The sequence below is a fragment of the Microtus pennsylvanicus genome, chromosome 1 (assembly GCF_037038515.1).
Source record: "Microtus pennsylvanicus isolate mMicPen1 chromosome 1, mMicPen1.hap1, whole genome shotgun sequence".
Taxonomy (NCBI): Eukaryota; Metazoa; Chordata; class Mammalia; order Rodentia; family Cricetidae; genus Microtus; species Microtus pennsylvanicus.
The window spans coordinates 153,541,502-153,553,719 of NC_134579.1; the positions used below are offsets into that span (position 1 = coordinate 153,541,502).

At 45.2% G+C, this 12,218-nt stretch overlaps 1 protein-coding gene and 1 pseudogene across 1 annotated transcript in view; one reads left to right on the forward strand and one right to left on the reverse strand.

The window, feature by feature from the left end:
* Znf331 (zinc finger protein 331) overlaps window positions 1-12,218 on the reverse strand; it is a 28,571-nt gene that overhangs the window by 12,797 nt on the left and 3,556 nt on the right. Inside the window, exons 3-5 of the mRNA XM_075942903.1 lie at window positions 5,167-5,213; window positions 4,899-5,094; window positions 193-2,470 (exon numbers count right to left, since the gene is read on the reverse strand). The gene's annotated coding sequence lies outside the window, so the exon portion shown is untranslated. The remainder of the gene's footprint in view (window positions 1-192; window positions 2,471-4,898; window positions 5,095-5,166; window positions 5,214-12,218) is intronic.
* Window positions 269-12,218, forward strand: part of LOC142858887 (vomeronasal type-2 receptor 116-like) — a 35,266-nt pseudogene continuing 23,316 nt past the window's right edge.

The window sequence follows — 12,218 nt, forward strand, 5'->3', positions numbered from 1 at the left end:
TTGTGTGTTTTGGCTCTGAATTTCCCAGATACTCGAGGGCCCGCCTTTAGTATTCCTACCTGTAGTATGAGGGATCTTTGTATGCCTACAAAGGGGTCATCTATTTCTGTCATTTAGAAAGCCTGAATGTATATTGACTCCACCCTCCCACCGCTGCTCCCCCCCCTCCCCCCCCCCCCGCCTCTCACTTACAACCTCTAATGCCAGTCCGGTCTTCCTAATGGAGCAGTCAGGGGAACACGCACGGTGGGCTCGGTATACTTCGGCAATGGTGCAGACCGTGTTTCTGTTCCACTCCACATTCAAGATAGAAACGCTGCAAGTGTTCGCACAGAAGATGTTGCAGTCCCTCACTGCAGGGCATGCAGCCCCGTGGCCCCTGTGCAGTTTCCTGCTGCGTTGTCAAGGCAACAGCTGGCCGTATCAGCGTCCAGCAAAATGCCAGTGACGCCACACATGTGTGCGTCACTCTTGGGGGCGGGCAGTCACCTTGGGACCCTACACAGGAAACTACGCCATCCCTACTTACCTCAGCCCAGTCAGTACAGCGCACATGGGCAGGGAGTTCCGACTGGGGTAAGCACAGAATACGGGAGCACATACTCGGATCCAAGTGTGAGCTTATGTGCAAATGCGTTCGCGCACATGCAAGGACACCACAGGCACACGCAGGCACACACCCACATACGTACATACACCCAGGCAGGTGGCACGCTCGCACTGCCGGACACACGCACGGTAATGTTATCCTTGCTGTGATGAAACACCAAGACTTGGGGAGTATAGGGTTTCTTTATCTTCCATACTGTTGCTCATCCTACAAGGAAGTCAGGACAGGAACACAAAAAGGGCAGGAACCTGGAGGCTTGGAAGAGCTGATTCAGAGGCCATAGAAGGGTGGTGCTTACTGGCGAGCTCAACAGGGTTTATTCAGCATTCTCTTTTGGGAGCCCAGAGATGGCACCACTCACAATGGTCTGGCTCCTCTCCCATCAATCATTATTTAAAAAAAAAAAAAGGTCTACAGTCTTGCCTGTAGTCTTAATCTAGGGATAGGAAGTTTTTGATTTTCTTTTTCCGTTCTTTCTTGGAGACAGGGTTTCTTTGTGAAACTAACCTTGACTGTTCTTGAACTTACACAGAGATTTGCTTGCTTTTATCTCCAGAGTACTGGGATTAAAGGCGCGTGCCACCACTGCAAGGGTAGAGAGGCGTCAGCATCTGATCTGATCTTCTTCTTCTTCTTTTTTTTTTGAGATAGTCCTGGAACTGCCAAGAACAGATTCAGATTCACAGAGTTCCATATACCTTTAGCTTCCCAGAGTGCTGGGATTAAAGGAATGCACCACCACAGCCCGGTTTAGAGGCATTTTCTTAATCAAGGCTCTCTCCTCTCAGATGACATTAGCCTGTGCCAAGTTAACATACTATCAAGTTAACATAACTATTCAGCACAGTGAATATGACCAAAATACATCACATATAGGTAGGACAACATCAGCAAAAACCATTATTATGTATAATTAGTATTTACTGAGAAAAAGAAACAGTTTAGAGGCCTTTTTCTTTATGTATATTTTAACATGCACAGATCTTTCTATTTTTTCTTTTCTTTCTTTTTTTTTTATTTATTTTATTAAGTATACAATATTCTGTCTGCATATATGCCTGCAGGCCAGAAGAGGGCACCAGATCTCATTACAGATGGTTGTGAGCCACCATGTGGTTGCTCAGGACCTTCCGAGGAGCAGGCAATGCTCTTAACCACTGAGCCATCTCACCAGCCCTAATTTTTCTTTTCTTAAAGATGAAGTCTGACTATGTTGTGCTGACTGGTCTGGAATTCAGTATGTAGGCCATGCTGGCCTGACAGGGATCCATGTACCTCTGCCCTCCAGGTACTAGGACTAAAGGTTAAATATAATATATCGGGGCTCAGTGGTTAAGAGCACTTGCTGCTATTATAGGGGACCTGGGTTCAATTCCTAGCACCCACACAGCAGCTCACGACCACCCACAACTCCAGCAATGACTTCTGACCTCTTCAGGCACCAGACATGCAATTGGTGCAAATACATACATTCTGACCAGACACGCACACTCATAAAAATCAAAAAGTGCCCATGGCTCTTGTAGAGCAGCCAGAGGTCCATTGCCAGCACCCATTCTGCTTACCACCCTCCTGGAAATGCAGTGGAGAGGTCAGGGTTGGGGTGGGAAGTAAAGCTGATGCTCTCTTCTGGATTTTCCAGGACCCTGTACTCATACAAACATGTTATCCTGCCCCCAGGATTAAAGAAAAATAAACAAAACAAACAAACAACAACAACAACAACCACCAAACAAACCTGTTTGTACCTCTAGTTCCAGGAGATCCAACACCCTCTTCTGTTCTCCTCCATGGGCATCAAGGACAAACAAGATGAACAGACATACAGGAGGCAAACATCCATACACATAAAAAAAAACCCTAAAAATAAGAAGAAAATTAAAATAGGCAAATAAGTCCCAGAAATGCAAATATTACCTTGTAGCAATAGCAGGTGGACTGTAATGAAGTTCGGACAACCGAGAGTAGAACTGTGGTCACTGGGGCCTGGGAGAGTGGGGAGGACCTGCGCAGCTTCAGTTAGAGAGGAGGAGTTCATTCGCAAGTCTATTACGGAAACTGGAGATGCTCATGAAAAGCCGAGTCGAGCCTACTTGAAAACTGCCGAGTGAAGAGTTTATTGTCCTCACAAATACGACCATGAGTAAGGGGAGGGATGGATTGTGGGTCACCTTTGATTTAGTCACTCCAGAATCTATACAAATTTTGAAACGTTGTTTAATACTACATAATTTTTAAAAGATATATTATTTATTGTATAGTGTTCTGCCTGCAGGCCAGAACCAGATCTGGGAACCAGATCTTATTACAGATGGTTGTAAACCACCATGCTGCTGCTGGGAATTGAACTCAGGTCTTTGTTGGAAGAGCAGCCAGTGCTCTGAACTGCTGAGTCATCTCTCCAGAACAATACTACATACATTTTTGTCTTTTTTTAAAAAAAAAATTCTGAGACAGGGTTTCGCTCTATAATAGTCTTGGCTGTCTTGGAACTTGCTCTGTAGACCAGGCCTCGAACTCACAGAGATCCACTTGCCTCTGCCTCCCCAGTTCTGGGATTAAAGGCGTGCGCGTGCGCCACCACCACCGCCGCCGCCACCACCACCACCACCACCACCACCACCACCACCACCACCACCACCACCACCACCACCACCACCACAGGATTTTGTCTTCTTTTTTTGGTACAAGGTTTCTACGTACCCTAGATTACAGTCTCTCTGTCTAGCCCTCAATGTCCTGGAACTCACTGTGTAGATCAGACTGGTCTCGAATTCAAAGATCTGTCAGAGATCTACCTGCTTCTGCCTCCTGAGTGATCTTGAACTGCCCCACCCACCAGACAGGTTTTCTCTGTGTAGCTTTGTGCAGTACTGGAACTCACTTGCCACCACTGCTTGGCTAACTTGAACTCTTGCTCTTCCCCCCTCTACTTCTGGGGCTCTGGAATTACCAGTGTGGCGATTGAATGACAGCGACAACACTGACTTGGAATATCTGCATGCTTAGATGCCAGGGAGTGGCATAGTTAGGGAAGCATTAGACAGTGTGCCCCTGTTGGAGGAGGTGTGTCTCCGCCTCAGCCTCTGCCCGCTGTCTGTGGATCAGGATATAACACAGCCCTCAGCTGTTACTCCAGCACCATGCCTGCTTGCTTGTCATCACGTTCCCTGCCATGATGATGATGCATCAACCTTCTGAAACTGTAAGCAAGCCCCTAATTAAATGTTTTCTTCTTTGTGTTACCTTGGTCATGGTGTCTCTCCTCAGCAATAGAACACATTTGCCAACTTTTCCGTCTCATTTCTGGACACTGATAGTAGAACTTTCTGAGTTTGAGATAAATATCTGACCTATATTCCTAGCTCAGTTAATTTTTTTAAAAGCAGAATTTAAAAAATTTATTTATTTATTTATTATGTATAAAATGTTCTGCCTGCATGTATGCCTGCCTGCCAGAAGAGGGCACCAGATCTCATAGATGGTTGTGAGCCACGATATGGTTCCTGGGAATTGAACTCAGGACCTCTGAAAGAGCAGCCAGTGCTCTTAACCTCTGAGCCATCTCTCTAGCCCCCAGTTAATTTTTTTAAGTACTAATGACAATACATTTTAATTTTTATTTTTTGTGCCTTGGTATTTTTTTTATGTGTGCCTATGTGAAGGTGTTGGAATTCCTGGAGCTGCAATCACAGGCAGCGATGAGCTGCTGTGCAGGTGCTGGGAATTGAACACAGGCTGTCTGGAGGGTAACCAGTACTGTTAACTACTGAGCCATCTCTCCAGCCTCCAGTACTAATGCTATTTTAAAAAAGTAATTACAGGGCTGGAGAGATGGCTCAGTGGCTAAGAGCATTGCCTGCTCTTCCAAAGGTCCTGAGTTCAATTCCCAGCAACCACATGGTGGCTCACAGCCATCTGTAATGAGATCTGGTGCCTTCTTCTGGCCTGCAGGAATGCATACAGGCAGAACACTGTATACTTAATAAATAAATAAATCTTTTTTTAAAAAAAAGATTTTAAAAAAAGGTACATTAAAAAAAAGTAATTACAGGCTGGAGAGATGGCTCAGTGTCTAAGAGTATTTCTGCCTCTTTTGGAGGATTCAGATTGGATTCCAGGCACCCATGTCAGATGGCTCACAACTACCTGTGTGTTTGCCTCTTGGGGATCAATCTCTCTTCTGGTCTCTGTGAAACCATGCAGACATGTGGCTTAAACACATAGACACACATATACACATAAAAAACAGCAACTTTTAAGTTACAAAAAAAAATCACAAATTCACCTTCATGTAGGAACTGGTGCTAAAATTAATGTCGAGGCCTTTTCCTGCACCACTGGATTCTTAGACAAGCAGAGCCTGAGGGAGGACTTGGACAGTTCTCCACATGAGTCTGGGCATAGCACTGGGGGAAGGCTGGTCAGTGGAGAGCATGCTGTGTGCCCCCAACACATCTTTGGGGGAGCAATCTCAGGGCTAACTGCAATTAAGGGAGAAAGGAAACAGGTTTACCTCATAGAAATGAGATCTTTAATAACAAATGGCAACTTACCTTAACATTTGGAAACTTCTATTTTGAGCTGCTTCTTTTTCAGCTGGCTGGGGGAAAGAAGAGGATATAGATGAGATATTAGGGCCTTTGTGGAGCTTAAAAGTAGATTTCAGGGTGTGGAGAGATGGATAAGTAAGAACACATGTTCCTCTTGCAGAGGACTGAGGTTTGATCCCCAGCACCCACATGGCAGCGTACAACTGTCTAACTCTATTCCCTGGGTTCAGTGCACTTTTCTGACCTCTCAGGGCATCAGGCATGCCTGGACCACAGGTGACCTTACTTCAATAGAGTTCTCTAGAGTAATAGAACTGATAGAATATATATATAATTCTATATATTAAATATAGAATATATATTTATATATAATTCTATAAAATCACACATGTATATACATTAGTATTTATTAACATAGATTCCAGGCTGTGGTCCAGCTAGTCCAACAATGGCTGTCTATTAGTGGAAAGTTCAAGAATATAGTAGTTGGTTTTGAGTATAAAAGGAGAATGCAGACTGGATCTGGGATCGGAGACTTTCAGGAGAGATCCTGGCTTTGGTCTGTGGTGCGGGAGAATTGTCTGTATTCTGTCAATCATATTTTAAATAAACGCTGATTGGCCAGGCAGGAAGCATAGGTGGGAAAACCAGACAGGAAGTAGAGGCAGGGCAGGGAAAACAGGAGGATTCTGGGAAGAAGGAAATTCTTCCCTCATTCCTGCCCAGACCACCGAGAAGCAAAATATAATCTGCCCGGCTGAGAAAGGTACCAAGCCACTTGGCTAACATAGGTAAGAATTATGGCTTAATATAAGCTACAAGAGCTAATAAGCTTGAGCTAATAGGCCAATCAGTTTTTATAACTTATGGAGATCTCTGCATGGTTTTCTTTGGGGCTTGCCGGCTGTGGGGTGCAGGGCGGGACAGAAACCCCAAAAAGCCGACCCCCGCATGTTACAGGTCTGCCAGTGACATCTCGTCTCTTCCACTCTCATTGGTGTGGCAGTGCCTATTCCATAGATTTCCATGGCACTTCTGAAGGTCTCCAGTTGGTCAAGAGAGGCTGCCACTTCCCAGCCTCTCTGAAACTGGAACATGTGAGCCCCCGACAGGACTCCTGGGCTCCTGTCCAGCGGACAAGGGGACTGTGAGATTCAGGACTGGAGTGGAAGATGGAACTAAGCTGGATGTCCTGGTAAGGATCCTTAGAGAGGTAGGTGACAGGAGCCAGCACAGGTTTGGTTACCCTGTGGAAAACTGTATGTAAAGCCTCGATGAGATACAAAAGTGGCATTAGTCTTCAAGGGAACGGTAGATTGGTTCCCAGAAAAATGGACTAGGGCTTTAAAATGGGAATGTATAACTACTGAACGAATGTGTGAATGCTTGTAATGGTCCTACGGCTCTGTGGCTACAGGATCAGATTGAATGCCAACCTTCAGTTCTGCTAAGGTCATTTCACCTGAATAGAGGTGAATAAGCAAGGGGACATCCATGTGACCCTAGGTACGACCTCTTAGGTTGCTGTGAGGGGGTTGGCCAGAGGGACCCCCGTTTGAGAGAGAAAATCGTCCTCACCATCCCACCCTACTTACCACACAGGGCTAGGCACATCTAACCTCCCAAACTCCTGGTTGGGGAACTCTTGTCATCACGGGGTCTCTACAGTCCCAGTGCGAGACCTGCACAGTCCAACAAACCATGCTAAACAATTTTAAAAGAGGATTTACTGCTGACTATGGGAAAAAGATAAAATTCTTCAAATTAAAGACTGTGAAATTGATTGGCCTTCTGTTGATGTTGGCTCTGGCCCCCTGAAGGTACTCTGGATTTGAATCTGATTAATAGAGTTGGAGGGATCTGTATGGGAATACCTGGTCACTCAGACCATGTCCCATGCTGTTTCTTTCCCTGAGACCCTCTGCTATGGCTTCACTACCAGCCCAGACCACATTGGCTGCAAAGATTTTTAAGCTTGAAGACATCAAAGCAACACCCCTATCAGCTTCCTCAGAGGGTGAAATTTTGCCTGTGATGCCACCTCCTTACCAGCTCCAACTGCCAGCACCACACAGCTCCAAGGCAGTAGAAAGACCACTTTCTCCTGCCTTTCCAGTGGCATCTATCTGGACACAATACTCACCCACCTAAGCAGGCCAGCCAGCTCTGCCAGACTCAACAACTACATGGGGATGCTCACAAGACTTTGGCCAGCTGGGTGGCTGGGAAGATCCCCTTTTCGATGTGCCATTGAGGGAAATGCCAGGCACTCCCCTCGTCCAAGATTACAGCTATGGTACCAGGCCCTAAAACCAGCCATACACTTCCCTGAAGTGGGAGAGTCCTTCCATGATTTCAGAGAAATTATAAAGGAGACTTTTTCTATACAGTCAGACTTAAAGGATGAGCTGCTCCCTGATTCAGATATAGAACCTTTTATGGATGGGAGTTGAAGTTTACAACAATAGGAGTAGCCCCTTATATCAGGAGACCTCATGGGAGAAAGAAGTTAAAAACCAAGACCAAATCCTATAGGTCCTAGAAGCTATCTGGGCCCCCAGCTGTGGCTGTGGTGCACTGGCAGGATCGCACAGAGAGTCAAGGTAGAGTGAGTGGAAAACCGATTAGCAGATTAGACAGCCAAACATGCTGCCCTCAGTGCAGACACAGTCCTGCAGTCCCCTCCCTTCCTACCCCTCCAAGGTATGTTTACACTCTGCATGCTCCCAGAGCTCTCCTCATAGAAACCAGAGGAAAAAGAACAACTGATGAAGAGGTTTATTGAAAAGCAGGAGTTGATGAACACAGAAAGGAAAATAGTCATTTCTGAGATGACCGGTCCCAGACTAGTTTGGCAAGCTTATGGAACAACGCATCTGGAAAAACTGCCCTGGAAGAACTGTTGCAAAGAAATTTGGTGGTTGCCAACACTGACCCAGCAAGCTAGCAAAGCATGTCTGCAGTGTGCCCAGAACAAACCAAGCAGGGACCCAAGGCCCACATGTTGACAAACTCAGGAGTCCTTCCTCTCCATTTAAACACCTAAACGTGGACTTTACTGACACTCCACCCAGGAGAGGGGACTGATAATTTGCTAGTTGTGGTGTGCACTTTTTCCCCCCAGGCTGAGTAGAAGCCTTTCCTACCCTCACACAGAATTAACTTGAAATGTGTTCAAATTTCAATAGGACTTTTAAGATGACATTGGCCAAACTGCCAAGAAACAGCCATCTACTCGACAAAAATTCTGCCACGTGTACTTCCAGTTTAGATTTTGTTATACATGTATGTATGTATGTCGTTACTCCCCTTTGAGATCGTGTCTGACTATCCTCCATTGCTCCCAAAGGACTCAGGGCACCTCCGAGGGTATGGCACACAAGCCTGTAGCACTTCTTGAAAAACTTGGCTAATGGAACACAAAAAGTGCTTAAAGTTGCAGGTATCAAGCTGTGGGTGTGGACCTCAGCCAGGAGCAGACCGTGAGAGCCAAACTAGACCAGCCTCTGAAATTGATCATCTCACCACCTCAGACTGGAGACAATGCTTAGCTCCTACTCTGCCTTCTGATACACTCTGCTTCAGCGGACATGCATTCACGCAGTCCCCACTCAGTCTCGCTAATCCTGACATGTAAATTAGCCTGGGGGGTATGAGTAAGATGATAACGCAAACTGAGCCCAAGACAAGGTCCTTTTAGGCACTTGTCTGGGTGAACCATGTCTACCAGGCTTTGGTCCATGGGTAACATTTCATCTCTTTCACTCTAGGTGTGGGGGTACTTTTATTCCAGAAAGAGTCCAGCGACTCAACTGCAAGAGTGGAGTCGTGGAGGCTGGGCTACATGCGTTGTAAGTATTTCTGAATACACCAGTGTAGAAATTTATGGTGATAAAGATTCTTCCTACCTCCCCCCCCCCCCAAGGTGCATGAGGAAATTAGAGAGCCGGAGATGTACCTCTGCGTCAAGAATCTAGTTTTGTGAATTCCTCTGGGAAGATGTTACATTGGGAGAACGTTGGCAAGAGCTTCAATAGTGTGTTCTGTCTGATTTCAGAGATGGGAACTTGCTGGGTAGTGGTGGTGCATGCCTTTATCCCAGCACTCGGGAGGCGGAGGCAGGCACATCTTTGTGAGTTCGAGGCCAGCCTGGTCTACAAAAGCTAGTTCGATGACAGGCTCCAAAGCTACAGAAGGACCCTGTCTTGAAAAACAAAAACAAAACAAAACAAAACAAAACAGATAGAAACTTTATAAATCACTGTCTTCTTATTTATATGTCTCAAGACTACTGTTTGATTTGTAGCCTGCATATGTGATCAAGGCCATGTGATTTCTAGCTTTGATTTATAAGGTGTCAGGCCAGGGATTACCATCTGGTTCTGGGAAAGAAGTAAGTCTCTTGTGCTATAAGGTTAAATATGATGTTCTCCAGGTAAGACAGAATTCATGGGTATGGTACAGCTATTTTCACCACAAGCTCTCACCTTACTGTGACCTCTAATTGACATGGGTTCCTTTAAAGGAAAAAGATATTTTGCACTTAATAGTTTTTTCCCTGTCCTGGAAGTTACTCTGTAGACCAGGCTGGCCTTGAACTCACAGAGATCTACCTGCCTCTGCCTTCTGAATGCTGGGATTAAAGACATGCTCCACCACTGTCCAGCTACTTAACAGTTTTAAAAATCATTTATGTGTATGTGTGAACGTGCACGTGGGTATGTGGTGGTCGGTCACTGGAGAATTTGCAAGAAGTGTTTCTTTGCTACCACCATGTGGGTCCAGCTGATAGAATCTGGGTTATCAGGCTTAGCAGCAAATGACTTTATTAGCCGAATCATCTAGTGACCCATGATTCCTTCATATACTACAATTTAGAGCAGTGGTTCTCAACCTTCCTAGTACTGTGACCCTTTAATACAGTTCCTCATGTTGTGGTGACCGCCAACCATAAAATTATTTTTGTTGCTACTTTATAATTGTAATTTTGCTTCTTTTATGAATTGCAATGTACATATTTTTAGAAATAGAGGCTTAACAAAGAGGTCACAATCCACAGGTTGAGAACCACTGGTTTATAGTCTTTTTTAAATTTATTTCTATAATTAATTAGAAGGAATTAAGACTCCAGAAACACAAGCATGAATATAAATATATAGGAAATGAAGGAATGATTGCGGATGGTAATATAACAGGTAATTTTGACTAGCCAGCCTCAGCATCCAGCCTAGCCCCCCCATTTTTTTCACTTTTTGATATAGGATCTCTTTTAAGTTGTACAGGCCGTCCTTGAATTTGTGATTCTCTTGCTCCAGTTTCCCCCACAACCTGGACTCAGAACTAGGGTTGTACTAGCTGACCTTGCCTGATATTCTTTATAAGTTGCTTAGAGTCCTCAGTTTTTTTTTTCTGTTGATCACAGATTTGTATTTTTCTCACTAAGGAATTTAAACCTCAAAGGCATTTTTAATTATAAAAAAACCAGATTAGTAAGGGAGGGACAGATTATATGACAGCTGGGACCCTAAAACCACGAAGGAGAGTCTGAATGTATGGGACTGAGGTAGACAGGATGAGTGACTCAAAAAAAAAATGTCCATATTTGGGGTCTGGCTGCATGGTTCAGTGGGTAATGGTACTTTCTGCCAAGCCTGGCTACCTGACTTCCATCCTTGAGACCCGTACGGTGGAACAGCGAATTGAGTCCTGCAAGTTGTCCTCTGTCCTCCACATGTGCATCATGCCTGTGCCAACACACACACACACACACACACACACACACACACACACACACACACACACACTGAACTAAATACATATAACAAAAACTTTTAATAATAATGTTCATATCTTCCTATCTGGGGGCTGGAGAGATGGCTCATTGGTTAAGAGTGTTGACTGCTCTTCTAGAGGATCCTGGTTCAATGCCCAGCACCCACATGGCAACACATGGGTTGTCTGTGACTCCAGTTCCAGGGCATCTGATGCCCTCACACAGACGTTTTACAGGCAAAACACCAACGAATATAAAATAAAAATAAAAAAAAATGAACACATTCTTTCTTTCTTTTTTTGTTTCTTGAGACAGGTTTTCTCTGTAGCTTTGGAGCCTGTCCTGAAAAGACCTCTTGTAGACCTGGTTGGCCTTGAACTCACTGAACTTCTAGAAGTTGGCAAGGTAGGGGGTAAGACACCTTGCAGAGTTTCTAAGAGGGCAGCCTTAACATTTTAGCTTATCCCAGTGAGACCCACTTCAAACTTCTGAGCTCTGGTCTAGCCAGTAATAGCTGTGCTTATTCAGTGTGACAATAAAAGAGTCATAATTACGGATCAGGTTTGCGGTGGGGACAGGTTTGTGCATGCGCAGTGAATGTAAACCCACGCACTGTGCCTGTACGACGCATGCGCACTGCATGTACGACACATGCGCAGAGCCTATACAACGCACGTGCTCAGCACCGAACCCAGATAAATTCATCTCTAAAGTTGGCGACTACACCCATAAACCTCTGTAGGTGTTCACCCAGAAAATGTGCTGCTCATGCACAAACACTGTAACCAGGCATTACAGCATGTGAAAATATTCTTTTCAGTTTGCTCTCTACCTTCTAGGAAAAGCTAGCGTGTATCCTTGGAAACCCGAGTGTAATTCCCAGCATGCAATTCACGAAAACAAGTTCAAGAGTGTTTGCAACCTAACAAAGAGGTGCTTGGGTCTAATAATGGCGACGGGGGTGGGGGGGTGGTGGGGGTGGGGGGTGGGGTAAGGTGGGAGAAGTTGGGGTGGTGAGGATAGGGGAGGTAGAGGGGATGGGGGTGGGGGAAGTAGGGGTGGTGAGGGATGGGGGAGGTAGGGAGTGGTAGGTGTGGTGCTGTACGGGATTCCTTTTATTTATTTTATTTTGATAATTAGGGCTTTGATATCAACTTTTTGTGGGTGTTTTGCTGGTATCTATGTATGTGTACCTGAACATGTTTGAGACTGAAGTTATGGGCAGATTTGAGCGTTCATGGTAATGGGACTCAAGCCTGTGTTCTAGTCAAAAGCAGCAAGA